The sequence below is a fragment of the Orcinus orca genome, chromosome 13 (genome assembly GCF_937001465.1).
Source record: "Orcinus orca chromosome 13, mOrcOrc1.1, whole genome shotgun sequence".
NCBI lineage: Eukaryota > Metazoa > Chordata > Mammalia > Artiodactyla > Delphinidae > Orcinus > Orcinus orca.
The window spans coordinates 2,170,581-2,198,220 of NC_064571.1; the positions used below are offsets into that span (position 1 = coordinate 2,170,581).

At 49.1% G+C, this 27,640-nt stretch overlaps 1 protein-coding gene and 1 long non-coding RNA gene across 8 annotated transcripts in view; one reads left to right on the forward strand and one right to left on the reverse strand.

Moving 5' to 3' along the window:
- NCK2 (NCK adaptor protein 2) overlaps positions 1 to 17,129 on the reverse strand; it is a 133,172-nt gene extending 116,043 nt beyond the window's left edge. For 6 of the 7 annotated variants that reach the window (XM_049696182.1, XM_049696180.1, XM_049696176.1 and 3 more), the window contains exon 1: positions 16,989 to 17,129. The gene's annotated coding sequence lies outside the window, so the exon portion shown is untranslated. Of the gene's footprint in view, positions 1 to 16,040; positions 16,186 to 16,988 lie in introns of all 7 variants that reach the window. The other variant, XM_049696178.1, reaches the window with a different exon arrangement.
- Positions 17,130 to 18,913: 1,784 nt separating this feature from the next.
- On the forward strand, positions 18,914 to 22,431 carry LOC125960863 (uncharacterized). The gene is made up of 2 exons (XR_007470960.1): positions 18,914 to 20,025; positions 22,041 to 22,431. It is a non-coding gene; the product is annotated as an uncharacterized LOC125960863 (long non-coding RNA).
- The last annotated feature ends 5,209 nt before the right edge of the window (positions 22,432 to 27,640 follow it).

A 27,640-nucleotide genomic window follows, 5' to 3' on the forward strand; every position in this document is an offset into this window, starting at 1 on the left:
CTACGGGATATTGGACAACAAGAAAACATCACCAAATTACTAATAAGGTGGGAAAATGCTCATATTAAGAAGAATATGAAACTGTACAAATGGTCACACATCATTTCAAGGACTAATGACAAACGTGAAAAGTCTCTCTTTTAGGATGTTAGGGTGACAGGAAGCATTTTCCTTTTTAAATACGGTCTTTAAGAGTTAGTTAGTAGGTTGCCTTTATCATTAAAAGAAACTCCACCCAAAAAAGACAAAAAGAGCAGTGCCAGAAAAGATGTCTCAAAAAGCCAGGTCTCATATGGGAAGGTGTGTGTTCAGCCTGCACGTTCATATTCGTACCTGGCAGTGCTGCAAACGTACCTGCGGAGACCAGAGCAAGTGACGGGGACCATTCTGCCCCTAGGAAAGGGCAGCTGGGAGAGAGGCAGGCACAGCGGGGATGTGGGTGCACTAGGGATGCGGGTGCCTTAGGGATGCGGGTGCACTAGGGATGCGGGTGCCTTAGGGATGCGGGTGCACTAGAGATGTGGGTGCACTAGGGATGCGGGTGCCTTAGGGATGCGGGTGCACTAGGGATGCGGGTGCACTTGGGATGCGGGTGCACTAGGGATGCGGGTGCACTAGGGATGCGGGTGCATTAGGGATGCGGGTGCCTCAGGGATGCGGGTGCACTAGGGATGCGGGTGCCTCAGGGATGCGGGTGCATTAGGGATGCGGATGCCTCAGGGATGCGGGTGTCTGCTGCGCCCCCCCACCTGCCTGGTGAAGACGCTCAGCCAGCCGCCACCAAGGGTCACCGCACACGTGTGCAAATACAACACACCCACGTGAAAACGCTCCAGAAAGGCCGCCAGGACCACACTCGGATAAATTCCCTATTTACACGGGGCGGAGGCAGCCTGCAGGGGCGCAGTTGAGAGCAATATTAGGGGAGGGCAGACGGAACGTTTGGTAAGGGTCTGCAGTCGTTACTGACGTGTTCGTCCTTGAGGAAGCGTCCTCCACAGCCCCGCAGCTGGTAGTCACAGCTCCGTGCACCAACTCTTCTTCCAAGCCACTTCTTATTTTATAACGTATTTCTGTTTAATACGGGGTCAAAAACTCCAGGGACCCTTCTGCCATTAACACCCGAGAACCAAAAAGTCAAACTCTTTAATGCGAGAGATTTTTAAAAGCCCCTGACAGTTTCCTGACGCTGGAAGTTACGCTAAACCCCTAAGTCCCGAATCCACAACCCAACCCAATCACTAGACTATTAACTCATCACAAATCCCAGAACACTATTTACATTCATTTTTTTCAGATAATAAACGGATATGTATTTTCCCACTATGACGACTGAAATAATTAAATTTACAAAAACAATGACTAGGCCTTGTATCTGATTTAAGTACAATTATTCTTAGGTTTTTCTTACAGACAAAGGATTTTATGTTATGCGCTTGGGGGATGTTCTGTCATCACCGCATGACTGGAGAGACTTCTGTGAGGCAACAGAATTAAATTACTTTCCACGATGCCCATGTGGACCAGCTCTGGCCCGAGGCCTGGGTCCCAGCAGCTCCGTCATCAGACAAGACAGCACCGGACCTGCCAGGCCCCCGCCCTGTGCCACGCACGCCCTCCCCCCGTCGGAAGGGGAGGCCCAGGGCCTCCCACTCAGGATGCTTTTAAATGGTTTTCATTTTATGCGATTGTATGAGAAGACAGTCACTAAAGTATGACTTAGAAAAAGAATTTGAGCTGCACATGTGCTTCTTCAGGTATGAATACGCGAACCAAGAGGGTATGGCAGGTCTAATAACGCCCGTAATTTCAAAGGAAGATGAGAGCAGCCCAAATCCCAACCACCGCAACCACCACGACGTGGTGACGCAAAAGCCCCGCTCGTTTCCCTGATGGCCGTGAACGTCACGGGTTGTGCTCCCTACTTCCACAATGGAAGGAAACACTGATTCATAGCTAGTGAAGATAAAAATGTAAGTTCTTCACCCCAAGGCCACGGACCCCCTGAAGTCCATCCTCTCCCCACAGGGCCCCCGGAATAAGAACCGCCTTTGGTGAACCACTCAGAACTTCCCATGATGCCACGAACCGGGGCAGATTCAACAAATCCCTAGATTCCAGACTCGGGCGGGGCCCCAGGGAGGACCCATCAGAGCAGAGGCTCCTGTGCTGTTGTACCAGGAACGCGTGCGGATGTGAGGAGAGAGCCCGACCCGGGAGCCCAAGGCTGGACCAGTCCCCCGCTCCTTCCCACTCCCCTGGTTTGACGCTCTGCCGCCTACTCACTACCGTTTCCTCCAGCAAGTCCTCTTCCAACTTGAAGCTGGAAGGAAGCTGAACAGACCACCTTGTTCAGCCCTGCTTCTACATATGGAGCGCTGCTTCCAGCAGACTTGCTATAAAGAAAACCCAAGCCCAGCCAATTCCAAAAATGCTGTCCTTAAACGCTTCCCAGCAAAGTGGGAGTTCTCATTTTCATGTCATGATTCTTCTACACATAGACGCCAAAACTCACATCAACAACCCCAGTCAAAACAAAAAAATTCAGTGAAAGATTTTTTAACAGTTATCAGAAACTACAGGTCAAAATAGAAATCATAAATTATACTTTAACACGGAGACATGGATTTAAAGAAAATAATGTTCAAAAAAGCCACTGCAGATGTTTATATGCAGTCAATTTTAATAAACAAAATGCACTAATACAAGTTCTATGAACACGAATGAACATAACTGATTCTCTCTAATGTACGAAGCTCTGGGGAGGGCGGAACGGTAAGGAGTATCCCCACAGGGCGCCTTCCACCTCCACCCTCAAAGCATACCGTTAGTGGCAGGGCGCAGGGGAGGTACAAACAGGAAAGTGAAAGAGGCTACCGGCCCTATTAAACCTGACCGTCTCTGCACCCCAGAGAAAGGCCAACCACTCTTCCGCCTGATGAGCCACTGGAGGAAAGCCCCACGCCATCCCCTCCCCAGGCCAGCTGCTGAGCCCACGCCCCGCAGCCCCAATCTGCTAGCACGCACACCTGGAGCCGCGTCAGGGCACCTGGGCAGCTGGTAAGGGCCGCCAGAGCGGCTGTGTCCACAGATGCAGTGCACCTTCCCTGGGCTGGGGCCGCAGCAGGACCTCCGTCACCACTGAGCACTTCCTCTCGTGCAGGAACCATCTCAGGCCTCCGCCCCCCTTCGCCGGGTCTGCCTGAGCACAGGATGGCCATCTCAGAGCGTGAAGCATCGGGCCTGTGCCGAAACCAGGAAGATCTGCTGCTGGTTTTTATTTGCCCAAATTGGACAAAGCCCATGGACACTCCCATCGTCACACGTGCACACACTCACCTGCTCTCACTCACACACACACATGACAGAACCATTTCAGACAAGCCTGGCACTGAGGACCGCCCTCCTCTGGCCCAGACTGACCTCTGCAGGGCAGGGTTCACGGCTGTGACTCCATTTCCCTCCACCGGACCTCTGAGGGCATTGGGCTTCCTTCCAAGACTGCAGCGCAAACAGAGGAGCCCTGGGTCACTCCCAGTGGGCCCGCAGTGGACAGCCTGGCAGAGCCGACCTCAGCCAGAAAGTCAAGGTTAGTGGGGACAAGCCACGTTGATATCATGCACCCTGGACGGGATGTGATGAAAACGGTGCTCACCCTCTGTGGTCTTCTCCCCCAAACCTGTAATCCAGCCTAATCACGAGAAAAACACAAGACAGATCCCAACAGAGGAACATTCCACAAAACACCTGACTGGTCCTCCTCGACACTGAAAATATCGTCAGAAGGAGGAAAGTCTAGGAACTGTCACACCAAGAGGAGCCTCAGGAGACACCATGAGCAAATGGAATGCGGTTTCCAGCATGGGATCCTGGGGCAGAAAAGACCATTAGGGAAAAAGTAAGAAGATCCAAAACAGTATGGACTTTAGTTAATAAAGTACCAGTCTTGCTTCATGAGCTGTGACCAGGGCACCAGAGTAACGGAAGATGTTCACAACAGTGGAAACCGGATGCTGGGGATGGCAACTCTCTGTACTCTCTTTGGGATTTTTCTATAAATCTAAGACTTCTCTAAAATTAAAGGATTATTTTAAAATATATATGTACTATACATCCTACACATAAATCCATATATGCAGAGCATAACATGAACGCCTTTCAACAATTACAAAGCGTACTTTGGAAAAATTAGTAAAAAGTCTACTCAGCAAAAGGAGATAAACACATTTATTGATTAGCTCAACACGACAGTGTAAGGTTATTTACTTGGTTGAAACAGTACAACTTTTGCTGTTCTTCAGAGAACACATGACCTGTACTTACACACATAAAATCATACTCTACACAAGTCTGTAAACAACAACAAAAACCTCGCTTCCTTGAACGAGACCCAAAAAGACTTATTCAGCAGGCATCAAATTTTCTCCTGTTAAGGTCCCTGAGAGCCAGGAATCAGTGTATTCCAATCAATCTCTAAAACGGCCAACACAAAACTCATAGTTCAAATTAAATTCTCGTTATTCTCAAATTAAGCTTCACTTAAACACTAAGTGAATCACAAATTAATTCCAATGCATCACAAAGACTATTTTACACTAACCCATGTCATCAAAAGTTAAAGGAGGAACTGTGAACCAGTTCAGTGTGAAACAGAGGACAAATCACTAATTATGATTTGCATTGTTTTGAATGCCAGGATTAAATTATTTCCGGATGCTAAACAGAAACACAGAAACTGGTCCACCGACTTGCTGTTAAAAGGGCACAATGATTTGGGAACTAGATGAAGCCGAGGTCAACGACCTGAAACACTGCATTTGAAAAAATACAAAAACTAACATCTATAATGGAGCGAACACATAGTTCACATTTCAAAGGAAACACTTCGAACTCGACAATCAGGATAAAAAACAAATCTGCAAAATGCCTGAACAGGACGGATTTACAATATTCATCACCGATCCAGGCGAAGCAGTCATCTGACTAAATAAATCTTTTCTAGATTAAAATGTAACGGCATAATGCACTTACACCGTCATCAATTAGGAAAAAAAAAGGAATTAGAAGTATCAGTGGGCTTCCTGACACCGGCATTCCATTAAAAGCAGCAATAAGTAGTTTTGTCCTTTTTCTTTTTAAGAGCTAAAAGTCGTAGGCAAATAAATCACATGTAAGCAGAGTTTACATAATCTGAAAATTACGGAGTAGTTGACCCCAAAACCACATGTTCATCCTAAGCAAACTGACAGCATGGCCTCACGCAGGCCCTGGAAGACAGCACCGTCCCAGGAAGGGAGGCTGGTGTCGGGGGAGGACAGGGTACCAGCCCCAGCTGCAATGCGGCCACAGAGCTTTACCAGCAGCAACCGGGACCATCCCTGCTCAGCGGACACTCCACGGTCTCAGGGCTACCTGACTCTCCCGAGAATATCTGAAATGAATTCTCCCTGGCCTTGAGGACTTTCCATGGGTCTCCCCTGCACCACCCACAGGACCCCACAGAGAAGCACGGGCACTCATTCTGTACACTGAGGTGAGAGTCGATCGTGAACCTGCAAAATCACTCTGCTGGCTCACAAGCTCCCTGAGGGCAGGGCTCTGTGCGGTCCACCTTCGTATGTCCATAGCTCCTAGCACGGTGCTTCTGCTGTAGCCGGCACTCAAAAGTATTCACTGGGTGACAATTCAGGGACAGCAAACTAGTCTGGCAGTCTGATCTGTGGGTCAGATCAGGATGGAGAAGGCAGCCTGTGCTTTGTCCCCGCACACGTGCCCTTCGGTCCTCCAGCCAGATTCACAAAAAGGGACCAGCAGCCTCAGTTTACCACGCGCAGGCCGGTTCAGCCCACTCTGTTTTGAAGACCCTTCTCGAATGAGGAACTGCACAGCTGCAATTTCTAAACAGGGAAGCAGGGCCACAAAAGGTCTTTGAAAACATCAGCGTTAAGCCCCTGCTTCGCAGAAGATGAGACGGAGGTGGAGAGGTGTTAGAAGCGAGCCGGGCAGCTTGGGCCAAACTAGCAGCAGGTGGACACGCGCACCCTCACTGCTCACAGGAAACCAGACGTCTCCGAGTTCACATTTAGACCAGCTATTATTGAAGTTCAGGATGAGGCTGTTTTAAGCCAGCCCCTATCATAATGACAAGTCAGGAAGTTACTGCATGCCGGCAAACGTTTTATTTTGAGGGAGGAGGGGATTTCAATACCGTAAAGACAAAGCCCTAAGGAAGCCCTGCGTCCGCAGCTCCAGATCCGGGGCATGACCTGACAGCAGGACCCCTGCGGCCAGCCCCCGTCCCTGTGACCCTCACGTTCCTTCTCTCCACAGTGGCCAAGTCACAGTACTTGCTCCTCCACCGATGAGTCAGGATCAAATGTTACAGTGACACACACAGAACGATTAGACACACACAATGTTATGCGGTACACAACTGCAGAGTCTCCAAGTCTGTCCAGAGAGTGACTATTAATCTTTCCTAGGTCCTTCTCAGTGCACACGAGGATGGGAGGTTAAGGAAAGAAAAAGACTGCCTGTACTTGTAACCATCTCCACCGAGAAAAGTTCAAAAATTTCCAGCGTGCTCATTCTGTGTTTATCCTAGCAACAGAACAGGAAGAGAGCAGATACAAGAAGTGACCAAGTCAAAGGGGAGAGCAATACAACAGGAAATGATTTACAGAAAACAGATCTAGATCAAGCCGAGGAGACTTCTAATTGGCAGCCCTGTCGATTTCTAGGCTTTTCTGACTTGATCAAGAAAAAGAAGGGCAGAGAGAACATGACGATCCAGGCCACCGCACAGGCAGCTCTGCCACTGAGCCAGACGCTGAGAGAGACGAACAACCCAATTATCATCTTCCCTTTCCTCCTCCCTGGATAAGGTCTAATTTGTGATATTTTGGTTCTCTCTCCCCTGAAGAGTTTATTTTAGAACTATATAAAAAAAAGGAAATAAAACATTCAAAAGCTGACAGATGTGACCAGCTCAAACATTAGCAGGCTGAACCTAGGATCTTAAAAACTTTAGTAACAACAAAAACAGGGTTTTTTTCCTATAAACAATCACCAATTGTAAGGATTCTGAGCTAAGTAAACAGAGGTCTTTGATTAGACCAAACTCTGAAAATCAACTACCTATTAAAAGCAACTGATAAGGGACCCCATCACTTCCCTGTTTGTGGACATTCTAAAGGGAATGTGCTGTCACCACGGTTCAGCCAGATTTCATAATGCTTCCTACAAAATCAGCATTTCATATTTATCTGGTCCAAAGAGGGAGAAGTAGAAAATTTAAAAAACAATGCATGCCATACTTTACCACCAACAATATTATAGATAAACCACGGTTAACTCAGTTATATTAAACTTTCTCCCTTATATACTTAACTGTAGAGATGTATAAATACTGTTTAGCTTTCTAAATAGGTATTATTTTTGAGGTTTATAAAACTGTAGGGAGGGCTTCCCTGGTGGCGCAGTGGTTAGGAGTCCATCTGCCAGTGCCGGAGACACAGGTTCGGGCCCCGGTCCGGGAAGATCCCACATGCCGCGGAGCAGCTGGGCCCGTGTGCCACAACTACTGAGCCTGCGAGCCACAGCTGCTGAGCCCACATGCCACAACTGCTGGGGCCCCCGCGCCTAGAGTCCGTGCTCTGCAATGAGAGAAGCCACCGCAACTAGAGAAAGTCCATGTGCAGCAACGAAGACCCAACACAGCCAAAAATAAATAAATAAAATAATTTATTTAAAAAAAAAAAAACTGCAGGGAAAAAATGATCTCCAAGAGGGCAACTGTGTGAAAGAATACATGGGCCATTAATTGAAAGGTTTAAGCAAAGTACATGAGCAGTCGCTCGTAACAAGGCTGCTGAAACACTGACTTTTCAGGCCAGTTAAGCCTCTGATGTGGGGACAGTCTGCTGCATTGTGTGAAGCTGGGTAGCATCCCTTGTCTTTGCCCACTGGATACCAGGACCACTCTCCAGTCTTGACAACTGGAAAATGTCCTCAGACACCACCAATTGTCCAGAGGGGCAGAACCACCCCTGGTCGAGAACCACTAATTTACATACAAGAGTAGAGGGTCAAGTCTCAAGTTCCTTTTTTTTTTTTTTTAAATTATTTGTTTACTTACTTATTTTGGCCGTGCTCTGCGGCATGCGGGATCTTAGTTCCCCAACCAGGGATCGAACCCATGCCCCCTGCATTGGGAGCGCAGAGTCTTAACCACTGGACCGCCAGGGAAGTCCCATCAAGTTTCTTTTTTTAATATTAACACCTGAAAAGGTATCCTCTTGTATTTGCCAAAGTGAATTGCTTTTATTTCTTAACCCAAATCTACCAGCTAGGAAAATTCAAAAACGAGTGGGAATTTTCAGGTATGCAGTATGTTGAAAACATTTTCTGCCTTTGGCTGTAACAACCCTCTCCGACCTGAGACATTAAGGAAAAGAGGATCTCCTTCTTCCAGAAAGCAGGGCAGCCTTCCCTCCCGGGGCTGAGCTCGCCTGGCGCAAGGCACAGTCAAGTTCAAGCAGCGGAGCCGTCATCTACGACCCTCGACGGAGCCTCAGTTCCACCCAGGCACCCTTCAAAGTGAAAATGACAACAGCAGAGGGTCTGTTGTCCTTCCCCCAGTTTTAAGAGGACAGTTTCTTTATAGTCACCACCGGGTCTTATCTCCTGAACCATATGAAAGAGACCTACGACGGAGACCCTAAGAAGGGAAATGACGCAGCACAGACGTCTTAATAAAGGGAGGGGAGCTTGTACACACAAGCCAGGCCAGTCCGAAGAAGGCAGTAAGCGAACACATAAAGGAAAACCATCCAAGTGCAGGTAAGGAAGGCAGATGACTTAAGCTGCATGGCCAGGGTCGGGGAATCACACACGGATGTGAAATACAGGGAAGAACCAAAAGAAAGGAAAAATCTGCTTTTATAGACGTCTTGCCAGATTCTGCTCCAAGTATGTTCCTTAAAAAAGAAAGCAGGGCTTCCCTGGTGGTGCAGTGGTTGAGAGTCCGCCTGCCGATGCAGGGGACGCGGGTTCGTGCCCCGGTCCGGGAAGATCCCACATGCCACGGAGCGGCTGGGCCCGTGAGCCGTGGCCACTGAGCCTGCGCGTCCGGAGCCTGTGCTCCGCAACGGGAGAGGCCGCAACGGTGAGAGGCCCGCGTACCGCAAAAAAAAGAAAGAAAGCAAGCAGTTTGGTGAAAATTCACTATTCACCTATATCAAATGTCCTGAAACTGATTCTAAAGTAACTCCCTGAATCCCTCGTTATTTCATGGGCTCTTAAAAATACTCCAGCAGCTTGCAGTTTTTACGTCCATGTCCCCAAGCTGGTTCCCATCACTCAGAGCAACAAGAGAGCTGTTTATCCCCAATCTCGACATCTCCCCACCACCCCTGCCCCCAACACACACGGACTTGAAAACAGGGACACAAGCTTTTAAAGGGACTGCCCTTAAAACGAACACAGCTGGAAAGGGGGAAAGAGAGACAGAACCGCTCTTCTGTAGCCAGGCTTGCAAGTGACGTAATTAAAATATCTGTTGACTTGCAGACATCCTTAAACGCTCAGCCAAAACTCACAGGATACGAAACTGAGGCACATCCTTCAAGGAAGATCGATCCCGACACTGATGGGCTTCGTCCAATGAGACAGCCGCTGGCGCCTTCTCTACGTGTCTCACGCCCATCTCTCCCTCTTCTAAGATTCCTCCTGAGCTGGCCGCCCTCACCGCGGCTGGGAGAATTATTAAGCTTGTTTAAGTAAATAAATCTTTGCTGCTCCTCCTGGGACAGGCTGCATGGAGAGAAGCAGCTGGACTGCAGATCTAAGCCTGTGAATTCAGAGAGCCTGCCCGCGTGACAGCCCATCGGAGACCGCCTTCCCGACCTGGAAACACACAGAAGTCCCCCCCACAGCACCACACTCTCGATTGTACGTCAGTTCCATCTGCCCCGAGGGGAGGCTACCCAGTGCTTCCAGGGCCCTCCAACAACGGAAGGGCGAGTTTAGGATGGTCCGGCACTACGAGCCTCACTTAGGACGGCAGCCGATGTCGAAGTTCCCACAAAGTTAGCTCAGCAGTCTTCCAAAATTCCAAATCACCTGAGAATTCATCAGAAAAGCAAATTCTCAGGCCCCCCTGCAGACACACTCTGGTGTGTGTCCAGCCATGTGAGTCTGAAGGAACCCTCCAGGGGTTGCTGAGGCCCTGCTCTGGGCTGGAGAGTATGCCTGTCTGGGGGTCCCCTGGCCCGTGGTACTCAGAAAGGAGGGCTGGCGGGCACGAGCCGCAAGGCCGGGGACGCTCACGGGTGCGCCTCTGTGACTCTCCGCGGCACACCCGCCGGGACCACTGGAGCAGCCGGTGCTTATTCACGATGTCCTTCCAAAGTCCAGGGCCTCCAGCATAACTTGGCTGGTAAGAGGTTCCCAGAATGAACGACCTCGAAGCTCTGCTCCCTATCAATGGTTTTCCATTATGTTCCTCCAATCTTACACCACCATAAAAGTTTACAGCTCTGTTTACGCATTTTCAGATACACCTTAATGAAGAGATGGTGGCCTAGCTTAGTGGATGAGAGCAGAGCCTCAGAAGTCAGACAGCCTGAGTGTGAATTCCAGATCTGCCACTGACCAGCTCTGGAACCTTCGGCAGCCTGACCTGCTATGTCTCCATATCCTCGACTGTAAAGAGAAACACAGCAAGAAATCACACTCAGGCTTTTTTTTATATAAATTTATTTATTTTTATTTATTATTTTTGGCTGTGTCGGGTCTTCGTTGCTGTGTGCAGGCTTCTCATTGCGGTGGCTTCTCTTGTTGCGGGACACGGGCTCTAGGTGTGTGGGCTTCAGTAGTTGTGGCACGCAGGCTCTAGAGCGCAGGTTCAGTAGTTGTGGCGCATGGGCTTAGTTGCTCTGCGGCACGTGGGATCCACCCAGACCGGGGCACGAACCCGCGTCCCCCGCACCGGCAGGCGGACTCCCAACCACTGCGCCACCAGGAAAGCCCCACACTCAATTTTTGAAGGCATTCAATGGGCTAGTATTTTGTGTAACGTGGTCAGCACAGTTACTACAACGTGTGGTGTGTGTGCGTTAGGGAAGAAGCCCGTGATCACTAAAGAAATATGACTTTTAGGTTCTATACTTAGAAATTAAGTACTTAAATATATCGAAATACACTGAACACTAACATTCCCAAAAAGTTATTTTGCATTGGTAACGTAACCTCTAGAATTCTACACACATTTTAAAACATTTGTAAAATATACAAGTATCCTGATTATAGGTAACCACATCTGGTTTGAGCACTCTAAAACTGCTTGAGTACCTGAAATACCACAGTATTCCTTAGAACTACAGATTACACCTTTCCCACTACAGAATGATAATTACCATTATTATATCCCAGGTTGCTTCCTCTATGTCTTTCCAGCTATCTCAGCTTAGGAAAACACAGACTAAACGAAGCTTGCATCATTGAAGTGTACAGACCTGTGCTCTCCAGCACGCAGCCACCAGGCTCATGGGGCCGCTGAACACCCCAATGTTGCGAGGGGAGAGGCACGCCGTGAACGGAGAACACGTGCCGGCTTTCAAAGACTTCACACAAATAGGAGAATGTGAATCATCACATTAATAACGTTTTATGTTGAACACGTGGAAATAAAGATACTTTGGCTCTACCAGGTAAAAGAACAGACTGTGAAAATGAGTTTCACTTGTTTCTTTTTACATCTTTAACGTGGCTACTAGACAGTTAAAACCCCCTCTGTGGCTTGCATTGTATTTCAATGGGACAGCAGGGCTCTTGACAATCTTCAAGGGGCGTTTTCAGGAAACACCCCACGTGAAAACAGACACAGGCAGCATTTTCGGCACCAGCCTCTCCTCCTTCCTTAAGGGTCAGGTATAGTTCCGGGGCACTTGCGCCGTGATGCTGTTATTACAAGGGTAACACTGAATCGGCCCCAAAGTACAGAAGTCTTTAAAAATAAACTGACAATAAACATTATCACAACTAGCAGGCTGCCATCCAGTGCATACTGGGGGCGGGGAAGCATATTTAGAGGCTGAGAAAGCAGTGAGGAGCCCGGGGCGCAGGCCCACAGTAGCCACATTGAGGACGGGGGACACTGACCCGAGGGCAGTGGGGAGCCAGCGATGGGACCACGGCCAGGCTCGGGTACCCGGGCGCAATGAGCAGGGTGGTAGGCGTGGTGAAAGAGGTGTTCCGCCAGTGCAAGTGAGAGGGGAAGTACCGCAGGGCTCAAGTGTAAGAGATCTTTTGGAGGAAAAATTAATAAGATTGGGATTTGGGAGGCAAGGGAGAGTCCAGGATGACGCAGTGAGTCAATGCTGGGGACATTAACGAGAAGGCAGGCAGGTCAGGAGGCGGTGCCAACAGCTGTGATGTTCAGAGTTTTCAGTGGAAATGACCGGAGGGAGGTCGGATGATTCCCTGGAATGACCGACTGAGTCAGGAGTGAACAGGTTTGCAGCTGGAGAGCTGCGGTCACACAGGTGATCACCTAGAACAGCTCCCAGTGGCCCAGGCCAGCAACACATGCAGCGATCAGGGTGGACGTCACCGAACCCTCCCGTACCCGCCAAGGGGACACTGGCTCCCAGCAGATCCACAGTCTTAGCAGCAGCCCCAGCGACGCTCCTGGCCCCAGGTTCCATCCGTGGCCAGGAAACACTCTCGTTTCCATACCAAATCCAGCACTTTCCGTACATCTTGTATTTGACCATGATCCTGATCCAAAAACCCTGCTGCAGCTGAGCCAACACCGGCTGAGGGGAAGCATCCACAAACGGAATCGGTCAGGGCTAGTTCTCTCTCCTAACGGTTCTCCTCAAAGCCTGACGCATCTGGATCCCAGCGGCCGCCTTCCCCGCGTGTGGAGGCTGCGTGATGAACACTGAGCTGCCAGCCCCTCCCCTCCCCGCCACAGATGTCCTCAAGCACCAGATTCCAGATCGGGGTGACAGAAGCCACAGGAAGCCCTAAAATCATCAGCCTGGTTTTGAACAGAGTGACGCACTGTCATGCACTGAACTGCCCCCCGAATTCACATGTTGAAGCCCTCACCCCCGACGTGCCTGCATCTGCAGAAAGAGCCCTGGCAGCAACTAAAGTTCAATGAGGTCAGAAGGGTGGGGCCCTAAACCAACAGGACTGGTGTCCTCCTAGGAAGAGGAACAGACGCCAGAACGCCCCACATGCAGGGCGTGTGAGGACACAGCAGGAAGAGAGGCTCACCGAGAACTGAGTCTGCCAGCACCTGGATCCTCACTTTACAGCCTCCAGAAGGGCGAGAAATAAGCTTCCTTTTCATGCTCAGCCTGTGGGATCTGTGAGGGCAGCCTGAGCAGGCGTGCACACACTGAATGGGGACAAGCGCCCTTCAACTCGCAGAGAATGTCCAGGCCAACGGGCTCAGACACCGAAATCAGGACAGGAGGTCACCTCCAGAGTGAACTCACCTGCCCGCCCTGCTCCCACCTGCAGCCAGGCAGGGGCCCACACACTCCGCCCATCAGGACCTGCGGCAGACCCGCAGCCTCCCAGGGACTACCAAGCCCAGCACCTCTGGGGGTCGTCTCCTCCTGCTGAGCAGCCAGGGGGCTCTGTCACCCCGCCACTGTCTCTGGGCTCCAGGGTCCTCACACAGACATCAGGGCCGGAGCCCACGTCACCATGTTATTTCGATACTAAGTATGGTGGTGGATGGGAAAGCTAATTGGTAAGCCATAATCTTCCATCTGAACACTAGTACCCGTTATTTTTATCTGACTTGGGTGTTTCAGATCTTCCTTTAACTACCAACCAGCAAAACGATCCCACTTTCCAAAACTCTCAAAAGAGGAAATTGTAGTATTTCGATTGAGTGCACTTGAAGCTTCTTTTCTTAAAAACATTTAAAAATGGTATAAAAAGAGGTAAGAGGACACTACATGGCTAGCTTACCAGGCCGGGATAACAAATGCTCTGTCCAGAGTTTCCAGTTCAGGCTAACCTGGACAGACAACCTATTGAAAAGTAAAATATTTAGGCATCCCACCAGGGGGTGATGTAGCTGGTTTGCTTTTCGTCTTGCTTTTTTTTTTTTTAATTAATTTTAGCTTCAGGGCTATAAATGATTCGTTTGACAGAGAATTTACCAAATAGAGAGGCCACCAGACCAAATCCTCCCATTGTCTGGACCTGGACGTGCTGGAAGCAAAACCTTAGGAACCTAGAGCCTTAATGACTGACAGGCTCAGAACTCGATATTCACGTGTTCAATCAGTATTTTCTGGGCATCCGTGTGTACAAGGAACGAACACAAGCCACGGGGCCAACTGTGACAAAAGCACGTGTGTGTGTTGGGGGAGGGAGTTATAACTGGTTAATGTTAATTATACCTTCAGAAATTGACACACTTTGGGATCCATTCAAAGTGAAACGCAGGAAAAGAAAAAAACAGCCTCATTTTTAAAACTGTGTTACTAAAATGGCCTGAAGAAACAAGAAACTATCTTTACTTTAGCTCCATACTTTGAAACCGTTAAATGGCTCTCGACCTCCTTCTAAACTGTCTTAACTCAAGTATTTAACAGTATCAGCACGATGTCATTTTTAGCCTTTGAAAACAGGCCACAAAGGGTTTCCATCACTCATTTTAGGAAAGAGAAACATTTTGGAAGGGCCATTTGCAACTCATCTGGATGGGAAAACTCATCTTGCAAGCCTCGGATTTGAGTCGTGGGGAGTTTCCAGTTCATCTGTGAAGAAAGTTAGCTTACTAGATTTCCAAACATGGTCCACTACCCTACCCTGCAGTTCTGGCGAGCAATCTTCCTCTTAATTTTTCATATAGGAGAGGCATGTCACCGGCCCTCTCCCCTGGTTCACGGGAGGCCATTCTGGGCAGTGAGAAGCATGCGTATCCCGGAGAAACACGTGTAACCCAGCCTCATCGAGGCAATGCTAATGAAGTGACCGAGGAAAAAGCTCCAGGTCATTCTGGGCAATGGAGAAGACTTCAGGGTATTTTAAAAGGTTAGCCAGTTTGTATACACACAAGAAAGACTTCAGGTATGTTTACAGTGGATGATAACACGTCTCAAATACTGTGTACATGTGATCTGTTTGTTGGAAAACCTCAATAATCGCCCAATGCAAATATTTTAACAGAGGCTGGGAAATGTGGCAGCTTCAAAGAGATGAGGGATGAAGAGAACTGAAGCACAGGGCACGTAATAAAGAAAACCTCAAAGCCTGACAAATGAGCACAGCTAGTTGCGATCACCTTCATCAGGCCCCACCTTAAATGGGGAGCGAAGGGGACGGGTCAGCCTATCCTCCAGATGGCAATGTCATCCCGTGGCCCAGAATCAATCCTGCTGAGTATTTAGGTAGCAGCTGAGAAGCTCGGGGCCCAGGTGAGGCCTCTAGGTTACTACCAGCTCACAGCTGCTTTAAGTTCCCAATTTCAGCCTCAACTAGCTGCAGCCAGAGGACCACTAAGATCCGGCCACTTTCTTCAAAACTACATCTAACCAACCTGGAGGAGAGAAACATCACAGTAGGATTTTCCCTCCTGGTCACTAATTCAGAAACACGGTTAACACCCACATCTGGGGAAACCCCTGTTCCAAACACCTAAAAGCCTACACCGACAGCTCAGTCTCCTGGTTAGGCCCACTCCATCTGCTCGTGTTCACTGGCTGCTACCCTCTTTATACGACCCCACCACCCATGCCTGAATCCTGTCATTAATTTACCCGTTCATCTAGGGCCCCTGGGTAAATGAATTAAGGGAGTGTTCAGAAGCAAAGTTTAGGTCTGCTTTGATAAGTTAAAGCAACCCAGATTAATTTCATTTTCAGTCGTTTTAAGTCCTGTTGCTTACGATATCAAATGCAGTGGGATGAAACACACCCTGAATAACTCTCATTCCTACCAAAATCCCTTTGGCGAAGCCCAGGAGAAAGCCACACTGGGCCGGGACCAGGTAAGGACCCCCCTACCTGTGGGTCCCGCAAGCCACACCCGGTGGCCTCTCACGGTGCAGTTTCTTTGGGGTCAAAGGAAGGGGTGGGCCTGCGCGGGCCCAGCGCTGCGGCCTGCTCATCCCGCTGTGCAGACGCAAACTTGCCAGGTTCAGCCTTAAACCTGTTGGCAAAATAAACAAAGCCAAATACGGGGGACACTGCCGACCTGACCTGTCCTGGGTGCCAGAGGCCGACCCGCGCCCGCTCCTGCTTTGTCCCCCGCGCTGTAGAGACGCCAGTGAGTCCGGAACCCCCGGGCACCCGCGCAGCCCTTCCAGGGCGATCTCCACGGTCCACAAACGAAAGCGTTTTGCGATCACACCCCCCGCACACTCCACGCCGACTGCGCTCACCAGGGGAGTTACCGTCTACGCCCTCAAGTCACACACCGAATTCTTCCAGAACCGCTGGGTGGTTCGATCGCCCAGAATAAGCCCAGGGCAGCGCGATCGTGAGAAACTTTGTTTCCGGGGCCGGTGATCTCGGACAGGATGCGGAGCCCGGCTCCGGCACAAAGCGCCCCGGCCCGGAGAGCCTCCCGTACGCCAAGTGACAGCAGCTCCGCAAGGGTTCGCAAACAGTCGCGACCCACAGAAGTTCCGTGGGCCGCGCTCGCCTCCCGCGTCCTGAGCGGAGCCTGCGATCCGCGCGGTCCTCCCCGGGGGCGAGCCCGGCCCCCGCTCCGCGCCCCCGCGCGGGCCCAGTCCCGGGACCGCCGCGCAGGCCCGCCCAGCCCGCCCGGCCCAGGGAGGGGACGAGCCGGAGATGCCGGCGGCCGCGGGGCCAGGCCGCGAGGGCACCCGGCCCCCGGCCCCGGCGCGCCCCGCCCCGCCAGCCCCGCGGCGCCGCAACTCCGAGAGCGGCCCAAGTTGGCGGCCCCCGCCCCGGTCCCCGGTCCCCGGTCCCCGCCCCGGCCCCGCTTACCTCGCGCGCCGCCCGCCGAGGCCGGGGCAGCGGCGCGGGTCCCGGGCGGCGGCCGCGCTGCGCCCGCCCAGGCGCCGCTCTTTGTCTGCGCCCCTCGCTCCTCCCGCCGCTCGGCGGACGCTCAGGCCCGGGCGGACCCCGCGGGCCCGGCCGACCCCCGCCGCCGAGCCCCGCGCCCGCCGGCCCGCTCTGCTCCGGCCTCCGCTCCCGCCGCGGCGCCCCCGCCCCTCCCGGCAGCGCCCGCCGCGCGCCCTTCCTCCTCCGCCTCCTCCGCTCCGCCCCGTGACGCCGCCGGGGCCGCCCAGGCCCGCGCGCCCGCCGCCCGGGACCCACCTGGGCGCGCACGGCGGCGGGGCTCGGGCGGCGCTGGGACCGGCGCGGGGTTCGCGGCTCGCGGCTCGGCCGGGGGCGCAGCCCGGCCCGGGGGACCCTGCGCGGAGCCGAGCGGGGCGCGGAGGGGAGGGGAGGGGAGGCTCCGCTCCGACCCTGCGCGCTGGCGGAGCGAATAGGAGGACGGGAGAGGCGAGCAAGGCAGCAACTTCGGTATCGAAGGACCGGCGGGTGGTCTTTCCATCGTCTTTTTGTTTGATTTTCTTATCGGGACGCCCTGGGGCTCGGCCACCGCCCCCCTCCCGGAAGCCTTCGCCTGGCACCCTCGGCGAGGCAGGCCTGCGGTCCATCAGAAAAGTGACTTACAGAAAAATGTCACTTCCTCTCTGTAACTGCTTCTGGGCATTTTTATTTATTTGCCTTGTATCTATTTACTTTCCCAACCAGACACTTTTTGACTCTCTATTATCGTCGGAAGCACTTCTTAAAAGCAGGGGAGGAAACCCAAAGTGTGTGCCTGAGTTCCCTCGTGTCCAGCTCGAGCCCGCCCACCGGGCAGAATCCTGGAAGGAGCTGTAGGAATGTGGGCCCCAGAAGGAGTTGTCACTGGTAGTGGGACCCTCCGGTCACCTGGCCACATGCTTACCTGTAACCCCAGAGGAGGGGGAAAGACGCAAGGTTCCTTAAACAGGCACATGTATCCAGATGTCTGTCATCAATCCCCTCCCCATATGGCTTCCCAAAAGGAAATCCTAGTATTCAAATGATTCTGATTTCCTGGTGGAATAGCCCCGATCCATGTTAATGAGATTCCTTCTTAGGCTCCTGGTTTCTCATTATATTAAAGCAATAATAGTTTACCCAAGGTGACAAGGTGTTGTCACTGAACGAATGGCTCATCCCCTTCCTTGTTCCCCAACAGAAGTACCCAAGGAGGGTCCTTGGAGCCCGTATAACTTTGAAGTCGCAGTTGAGTGGTTGACTCTCTGCTTCTTCAGCTCCGGAACAAGTGTTTCTGAACCTATCTAAAATCTATCAAATGCGGAGATAATATTTACCTCGCTCCCCTGTAAGTCCCCGGCATGCTTCCTGGCAGTAGGAAGCCGTCAGTGGTCAGTGGCTGGGGGGGATACAGTGCACTGAGCCAGGATGGGTCCAAAGTCAGGGAGTTGGACAGCCACCTGCTCCGTGGTGTTGAGAAAGAAGCTCCCTCAGTCCATTGTTTTGTGAAAACTTTGTCTTCCTAATAAGGAAAGCAGAATTATAGTAAGTGGTCTGGCCCAATTTTAAATTAGTTTACTCAAAATGGGTATAACAACATTGACCCAATTTTTTACTGCTTGTCTGTGTTGCAACCTTCGCTGAATCAGGAGTTGAAGTCCTCATCCTTCTCTGATTTTTTTTTTGTGTGTGTGTGGTACGCGGGCCTCTCACTGTCGTGGCCTCTCCTGTTGCGGAGCACAGGCTCCGGACGCGCAGGCTCAGCGGCCATGGCTCACGGGCCCGGCCGCTCCGCGGCATGTGGGATCTTCCCGGACCGGGGCACGAACCTGTGTCCCCTGCATCGGCAGGCGGACTCTCAACCACTAGCGCCACCAGGGAAGCCCCTTCTCTGATTCTTTGTAAAGTCACCAAGGACATTATCTAAAACCCAATGTCTCTTTCTCGGTCTTTATCCCATGCAGTTTTCCGAAGCACATGGCATTTGTGCTATTTCCTGAAATGCGGTTGTCTGTTCGACCTGCCCACAGGTCCTGCCCATGTCTGTCCTTGTCGGGCATGCTGTCCTCCCAAACTCTAAAAGTCATATTCCCAAAGCACACTTTGGCCCTTTGTTTTTCTTCTGATACGTGCCTTTTTTTAAAGAGAGTTGGTCATGTTTTGTACGTTTCCAGCCTGACGTTCAGTGATTAACTCCCAGATCGGCAGGCTTAGACAGCTTCCTGCTCATCTGCAGCCCCTCTGGGCAGCTCCTCAGCTTTTCAACATCACCAGGTTCAGAAGGAAACTTATCTCCTTCCCGAGGGAGCTCCTCCTCCAGTGACGTCAGGCTTGGCCAAGAGGCCACCAGGCATCTCAGCTCCTGGGAGAAAGTCATTGCAATTCGACTTCTTCCTTCCTTCTCTCCAGCCTTGGCCTTGGCAGGAAGCAGAGTGGCCTCCTCAGCCTTTCTACTCCCAGACGCCCCGTGAGAACAAATGGCCTGGGATGGGCCAATAAACTCCTCCCACTCAGGACTCTGAAACTGGAGAGGGTACCAAAGGCCAGGGAGGAAGAGATGGAGTTTGCTTTTGCCGGAAGGATCCCAGAACTTCCCTACGGAGGCCATGAACCCTCCTGGTCTCCCCCCTCTCCCAGCTCCTCCAGCCCCGCCCTCTGCGAACTACCTGATATCCTTCAGTAAGTCCCTGTTCTGCTTAAGATAGCCAGAGGTACTCTCCCTTCTTGCAACCAAAACCCCTAAATGACGCAAACACTAGGATTTTGAAAGCTGGAAACAGATGGGGAGGGAGCTTAGAACACTGAGGACAGAGAGGGGGAAAGTGGGAGGACTCCAGGAGGACAGGAGATACTCCATTTAGAAGGAGCAAAGGATGCCTGCAGAGGATCCTGAGGAGATAAGACCAGGAGATACAGGAATTAAGTGTGGACATCATCACGGTGGCGGGATGACTCATTTGGTGCCTGTACCAAAGAACGCCGAAAGGTAAGAAAAAAAGAGCGGTCAGACGTTTGCGACACTTACAAAAATAAAAGATAAAAATGTAAAAATAAATTTAAAAAAAGAAGTCTGCAACACTTAGAAAGGTAATAACTCAAACTGGGGTGGAGTGACTAGACGGAGGAGGGATAAACTGGGAGATTGGGATTAACATATACACACCACTATATATAAAATAGATAACTGATAAGGACCTACTGTAGAGCACAGGACACTCTACTCACTATTCTGTAATGACCTATATGGGAAAAGAATCTGAAAAGGAATGGATATAGGTATTTGTATGACTGTATCACTTTGCTGTACACCAGAAACTAACACAACACTGTAAATCAACTATACTCCGATATAAAATAAAAATTTTAAAAAAAGTTTGCGACACTTAGAATGGTAATAACTCAAACTGGGGTGGAGTGAACTAGTCTAGGACAAGTTGAGAGGAAAAGCCCAAAAGGAATGGGCATTCCTGGATATGGGGGCAGAGGAGAACGGGCCTCCAGTGTCACCTACAGGTTTGGATATGGGTAGCGGCAAAGAAGATGGTGCCCATATCAGAAATAGAAAAGTTGGGTAAATTGGTTTGTGAGAGATAAACGGTTCTGTTTTTGTACGTTCAGTTCCATTGAATGAATCTTTATTGCTGACGTACTACACAGAGAGTGCTCTACAGGGAGCCAGAAATGAGCACGGTTCCTGCCCTCAAGTGACTTTTTGCTAGAAAACTAGTCATTAGTGCTGTACGTATTCCACTGACGTAATGAGCTTTATTGCTCTTTGTGTCATCCTCTCAGCTCGGATGTAAACAGCCTGAGGGCAGGACCATGTCTGATTTTCCTCTGTGACTCCAGTGCCTTTTCCTGTGTCCCCGGGACACAGCAGACACTTAATACATCTTTAATGATGGACGGAAACACCAAACCTTTATGAGTTTGCCAAAGAGAACAGAGGACTGTTAGCAAGGAGGCCTTTATGAACTCACTCTAAGAATTTCAAAACAAATGCTGGTGGACTTGCAGATTTCAGTGTTTCATCTTATCCACATTCTGTCTACAGGGAGAAGGGAGAGAAAGATGGCAGGGTAATTTCTTACCAAAACTCCAAAGTACCTCCCCATTACCTCTTCATCCATCTTTCAGGGACTGACAGGATTTTGTTTTTTTAAAGCCAGGATTTTGTTTTTTTTAAAGAGTAAAGTTCATACAAACCAAAAAAAGTAAGATACTGTCCACGTCTGATCAATACAATTCTCCTGCTTCTAGCTCTGAATAACAATCTGGATTTCAGGAAACAGCTATGCGTTACCTAATTGTTTAAAGAAAAACAGATGAGGTAACACCATAAAGTCAAGTGCAATTTAGCATAAAAGGAAAATGGGAGGAAAGTTAGCATGCTATGCAATCTTTAGTATGTGTTTTGTCAAAGAATACTTCCTGTGGTTATAGATACACATGTCAGAACTGTAAAACTTGAAGCCTGCTTGCTCTGAAATAGAAACATGATCAAACTTTAAATTGTTTTTGATTATTAGCAGCAGGATGGAATTGGAGTTAATTTTAGACAGGAAAAATCTTAAGAGGAGCTCCATAACTTTAGAAAAGCTAAGAGGATCTTACTCACGTTTCCATTTTGAAATCTGCCTTTAGGTGAACATCACGTATGAAACATTTCTGTGAGATACAATAAACCCTCAGGTAATCAGGCTGCCTCAGGAATGGGCTATTCTGCTAAATTAAATTTTCATTTGGGGTAAGGATTAACCAGAAAGCCCCTTTAGCTGGAACATAAGTTGAAATCTTAAAAATATATATTGCAAATTGCTATCTCACCTTAAAAAATGTAGTATAGTAAGTGAAATGAACCTTTTTGATGTTGGGGTACCCATAATGCCTCAGAGTCACCATTCTGAACACAAATCCTCATTTTATGGTGCTAAGTGTGTATAAGATTGGGTGGAGTGTGCACCAAGTCAAGGCCATGCGCTAAAATTGCTTTTTAAAAAGTTAATAGGACTTCCCTGGTGGCGCAGTGGTTGAGAATCCACCTGCCAATGCCGGGGAAATGGGTTCGAGCCCTGGTCCGGGAAGATCCCACATGCCGCAGAGCAGCTAAGCCCACGTACCACAACTACTGAGCCTGCGCTCTAGAGCCCGTGAGCCACAACTACTGAGCCCGCGTGCCACAACTACTGAAGACCGCGCGCCTAGAGCCTGTGCTCCGCAACAAGAGAAGCCACCGCAATGAGAAGCCGGCGCACCAGAGTGAAGAGTAGCCCCCACTCACCGCAGCTAGAGAAAGCCCACGCACAGCAACGAAGACACAACGCAGCCAAAAAACAATTTTTTTAATAAATAAATAAATAAAACGTTAATAAAGCATATTTGTTTTTCTGAATTTACTACTTGTTTTTTCCCTGAAAGTGGAGTACTGAGCAGGAAGACGTACAGTTAGTGAAGGTTCCCGTTATGTACAAGTCTAGTTATTCAATGTCTTACAGGCATATTTTAAAAGGGAAGATTTCTAGAATATAAAGCAATTCTCAAGTAGAGGACTGGTGGATAGAATGTTGCTTTCATTAATCACGCTCTTCGCTAAAGCACAAGTTAATGCAAAAGTACGTTCTAGAAACACCGTGATCTGATACCTTTTTCCCTTCGCTGTTTGTGGTGTGCTTCTCGGAACAGCTCTCTCTAGTCAGTGAATTTGGTGGGAAATTTTAAACTGGAAACTTGGCTGTGTGTGAGGAATAATCCTGAGCAGTTTACACCTGGTGGTCTGGGACACCCTCCCTTCCAAAGTGTCTTCCACTCATTAGTCAGTAAACCCTCTCTCTCCTTGGAATCCCTCTCACTCCCCACACTTCTGCTGGGGGACCTCGATTTAGTCATTTACGTCTAAGTGATACTGAAAGACCACAAGCTGACTGAAAGCAGGAATGATTTCTTTGAATTCTGCAGAGTACCTCATAGAAAGCTGGGAGTTAATAATGGTTTTTTGAAGGGATGCTGTGGGATTAAATTAAACTCTTTGGACATAGTGTTTTTTAAATGCAATATATGTTCGGCTATTTATATTGTAAGTTATTATTAATGCTATAGTTACTCATTCACGGCGCTCTTACCGCTTGCCAAGCGCTTTGTCTGAGCCTCACAGCCCGCCGAGGGAAGCCCAGCGATCCCCATTCTAGAGATGAGGCTTGAAAGCTTCAAAACCGGGCTTCCCTGGTGGCGCAGTGGTTGAGAGTCTGCCTCCCGATGCAGGGAACGCGGGTACGTGCCCCGGTCCGGGAAGATCCCACATGCCGCGGAGCGGCTGGGCCTGTGAGCCATGGCCGCTGAGCCTGCGCGTCCGGAACCTGTGCTCCGCAACGGGAGAGGCCACAACAGTGAGAGGCCCGCGTGCCGCAAAAAAAAAAAAAAAAAAAAGTCTTCAAGACCTATGTCAAGGAGCTTATGGCCTATGTTTTCTTTTAGGAGTTTTATGGTTTCAGGTCTTCCATCCAAGTCTTCTGTCCTTGGCTTGCAGATAACCACCTTCTCGCTGTTTCCTCACCTGGTCTTTTCTCTGTGTGCGCGTCCCTGTTGTGTCTTCCTCTTCTATTAAGGACACCAGTCATGTAGGATTAGGACTCCACTCTTACAACCTCATTTAACCTTAGTTATTACTTTAAAGACCCTATCTCCAAATACAGGCACATTGGGGTTTAGGATGTCAACATATAAATTGAGGGGGCGTGCAATTTAGTCTAGAACACCTACCAAATAAATCACTTGTGCTCAAATCATTATCTCAGGATGTGACCCCAGATTAAAACAGCCATATACCAACTTGCCTTAGACCTTGAATAAAGCTGTTATAAAGGACACACACACACACACACACACACACACACACCCCTGGTTTGACAAAGTGGGGGTTCTTGACATCAGAGAACGCACTGACCGTCACAAGCAGTTTCCTGGCAGGCTTGGATTGCATAATCCGAGCATAAAAGTTGGGGTGGGTGGTTCCCCTTAAAAAGATGAGCCTCTGGATTCATAGGATTTTGCCTTTTCTGCACCAGTTACTTTCCATTTACCATCGTTCTGCACAAAGGCAGGTTGGACGCACAGCTACCCTGATGGGTGAGAGGAGATTCAGGAGACAGATTTCCCAGGGGAGTTCCATCTCAGGAAGGTGTCATGTGATGTGTTTTCTGGGCACAGGAACACATGTCTAAAGCAGTCCCATGGGAGACCTTTCAGGGTCCTCCTGACATGATCCCCTTTGGGACCGAGGCCCACCTTCCGCCGAGAGTCACTGCGGTGGGTCCCTGACCAGCGTGCTCTCCCCACCTGCGGTCTGAGCAAACCTCACCTCGTGCAGTTAAATAGCATTAACTGCTATTTTTCAAGTCCATGCAGATGCCATGGTGAGGAATAAAACACAAATTCGTTTTGTGGTATTACCGAATTCACTGTAGCTTTTAGTCCTGTGGCCGTCTAATCGAAGGATATTTAAACTACTATCACTAACACAAGAAGATATCTGAAAGAACATGTGTTTATGTAAAAAGGGATCCTCCTGTTCAAAATTTTGGAGTCACTGTTCTAATCTGTAACAGAGAGACATTTCTGACTCAGCCGGACCTCCGTGGACAGGGTCTAAGGACAGAGTCTGTAATCTGCTTCCTGTCCAGAGCCCCTCGTCCCCTGAATAGTTTCCTCCTGGATTGCCAGGCCCACGATCCTTTGCTCTAGCCATCCTCGTCCTCTGCTTCCTGTCTCTTGCTCTCTTCTGCTCCCTATATTTTTAATTCTCTTCAGGTAGGCCTTCCCTCCTCACCTGGATCAGTGCTTTCTATCTTCCACAATCCCTTCTTTGAATCACCATCTACAAGTATCCCTGTCAGGTTTGAAGAGCTCGCCCAAACGCAGAGCTGGAGAATTAGTCTAGAGAAGGTGCACTCGGGTTTGTATCCATCCCTGAAGGTCGGCTGCACCCAGTGTAGCAGACACAGCTGGTGTCCAGCCACGTCCCTGGAACCCACCTTCTCCCTGCCCGTGGGCCCAGCTTCCGCCGCCAGGGACACAGTGCTGCAGGCTCTCTCTGGCTCAGTGTCTGTTCCCCTCAAACGCAGGGCAGAGGTGTGAGGGCAGGAACACCCCCCAGAGTCCTCCCAGCCAGTGACTGTTGGGGACTGCTTGGCAAACATGCCAGCTCCCTCCTCCCTCGGGTGGGATCGCTGGGGTATGTGCCCCACTGGCTAGCAGAGTTCCCCGTGCAATGACCGTCCAGGTGTCTGCAGGAGTAACTTGCTTCATAAAAAACCTTATGTCACCCTCCTTCCTTCTCCTGCTCCCCCCGGTGATGTTTCCTGGGCTCCCCTCCCAGATAACCTTGTGCTGTAGCCCTAGTCTCAGACATTGCTTATGGGGAACTCCAGATTAAGATGCCCTGGGAAGTTCTTCGGCCTGATACCTTTGGAAAGACCTATTTTTAGATTAAAGAAAAGGGTATTTGGCGGTGACACGAAGCTCATGCTACTTGCTGTCTGGGAACACTAAGCCCTTTGTCTCTGACCCAAGCATCTCGTGTCTTCTGGCGGCGTTCATGAGGCTATGCAAACTAACTTTTCTTTTTTTTAATAGATCTTTATTGGAGTATAATTGCTTCACAATACCGTGTTAGTTTCTGTTGCACAACAAAGCGAATCAGCCATATGCATACATATGTCCCCATATCCCCTCCCTCTTGCATCTCCCTCCCACCCTCCCTCTCCCACCCCTCTAGGTGGTCACAAAGCACCGAGCTGGTCTCCCTGTGCTATGCGGCTGCTTCCCACTAGCTATCTGTTTTACATTCGGTAGTGTATATATGTTGATGCTACTCTCACTTCGCCCCAGCTTTGCCCTCTCCTCCCTGTCTTCAAGTCCATTCTCTATGTCTACCTCTTTATTCCTGCCCTGCAACTATGTTCATCAGTACCTTTTTTTTTTTTTAGATTCCATATATATGTGTTAGCATATGGTATTTGTTTTTCTCTTTCTGACTTACTTCACTCTGTATGACAGACTCTAGGTCCATCCACCTCACTACAAATAACTCAATTTCGTTTCTTTTTATGGCTGAGTAATATTCCATTGTATATATGTGCCACATCTTTATCCATTCATCCAATGATGGACACTTAGGTTGTTTCCATCTCCTGGCTATTGTAAATAGAGCTGCAATGAACATTTTGGTACATGTCTCTTTTTCAGTTATGGTTTTCTCAGGGTATATGCCCAGTAGTGGGATTGCTGGGTTGTATGGTAGTTCTATTTTCAGTTTTTTAAGGAAGCTCCGTACTGTCCTCCACAGTGGCTGTATCAATTTACATTCCCACCAACGGTGCAAGAGGGTTCCCTTTTCTCCACACCTTCGCCAGCATTTATTGTTTGTAGATTTTTTGATAAGGGACATTCTGACCAGCATGGGTGATACCTCATTGTAGTTTTGATTTGCATTTCTCTAATAATTAGTGATGTTGAGCATCTTTTCATGTGCCTCTTGGCCATCTGTATGTCTTCCTTGGTGAAATGTATATTTAGGTTTTCCACCTGGCAACGTTGGGTCCCTACGTTAGCATGTCTTAAATTACAGTTACAGTGTCAGGATTGAAACTGAGAACTAAAGTTTGGACTCAGGAAGAAAAACAAAGTAGATTAGACGTTTAGAAACTTCAAATTACTATCTGACAAAGAATTCTGCACCACTGTATCTGATTTTTAAAAAATTAATATAGTTGTATATTGTTCAAGATTACATGGAAAAAGTATTTCCTTCCCAGTGATAATTAAAACGGGCTGAGGTATTTGATCAACCATCACCAAATGAAACGACTAATGATTACGAGCTAACAGCGCTTCTTTGATATTGTTAGATAAAAATTGCCTTACACTTTCTCTGTCAAGCTTCTGAATTAGCTTAATTGATGTGTACCCTAGGCTGCTAAAAAGCTGTTTTTAAAACTTTTACAATTCAGAGCTACCTGTCTTTGTGAATTATAATTGTTTTAACTCTGTTCAGCTACACTGAAGGGGGCATAAGACTGCATCTGAGACCCATAAGTCCTGAATCTTAAACTCTGTATTCATACTATAGTTCTCAGTGATTTATTTTATGAGTCAATGTTATAGATTTGAATATGCAAATAAATATATGCTAACAAAATACCATCTTTTTTGTTTTACATGTTACAGTTCTAACTAAGATTTTACTTTTGTAAGAAACTTCTGGGGGGAAGATATTTTGAAAATCCCTAGACAAATTGATTTTTAAGTTGTTTTTGTTTTTTTATTTCTGAAGAATCTGTTCCTCTAATTTGAACTTAAACTTCCCAATTTTCCAAAATTATTGAACCAGAAGACTGAAATATGACCCAAATGGACATATAACCAGAAGATACACACACACATGCACATTCTTGCCGTTCTGTCCCAGCTTTGCCTTCTCCAATGTGATCTAGTTGCATTTGTTAGTCACTCTCTAAATCAGACCTGCTGACTTTGCTGATTATTCAGTTTGTAAGTCCGTGTTTCTCTTCCCTCAAGCTGCTTGTGCTCTAGTTCTCTGATCATCT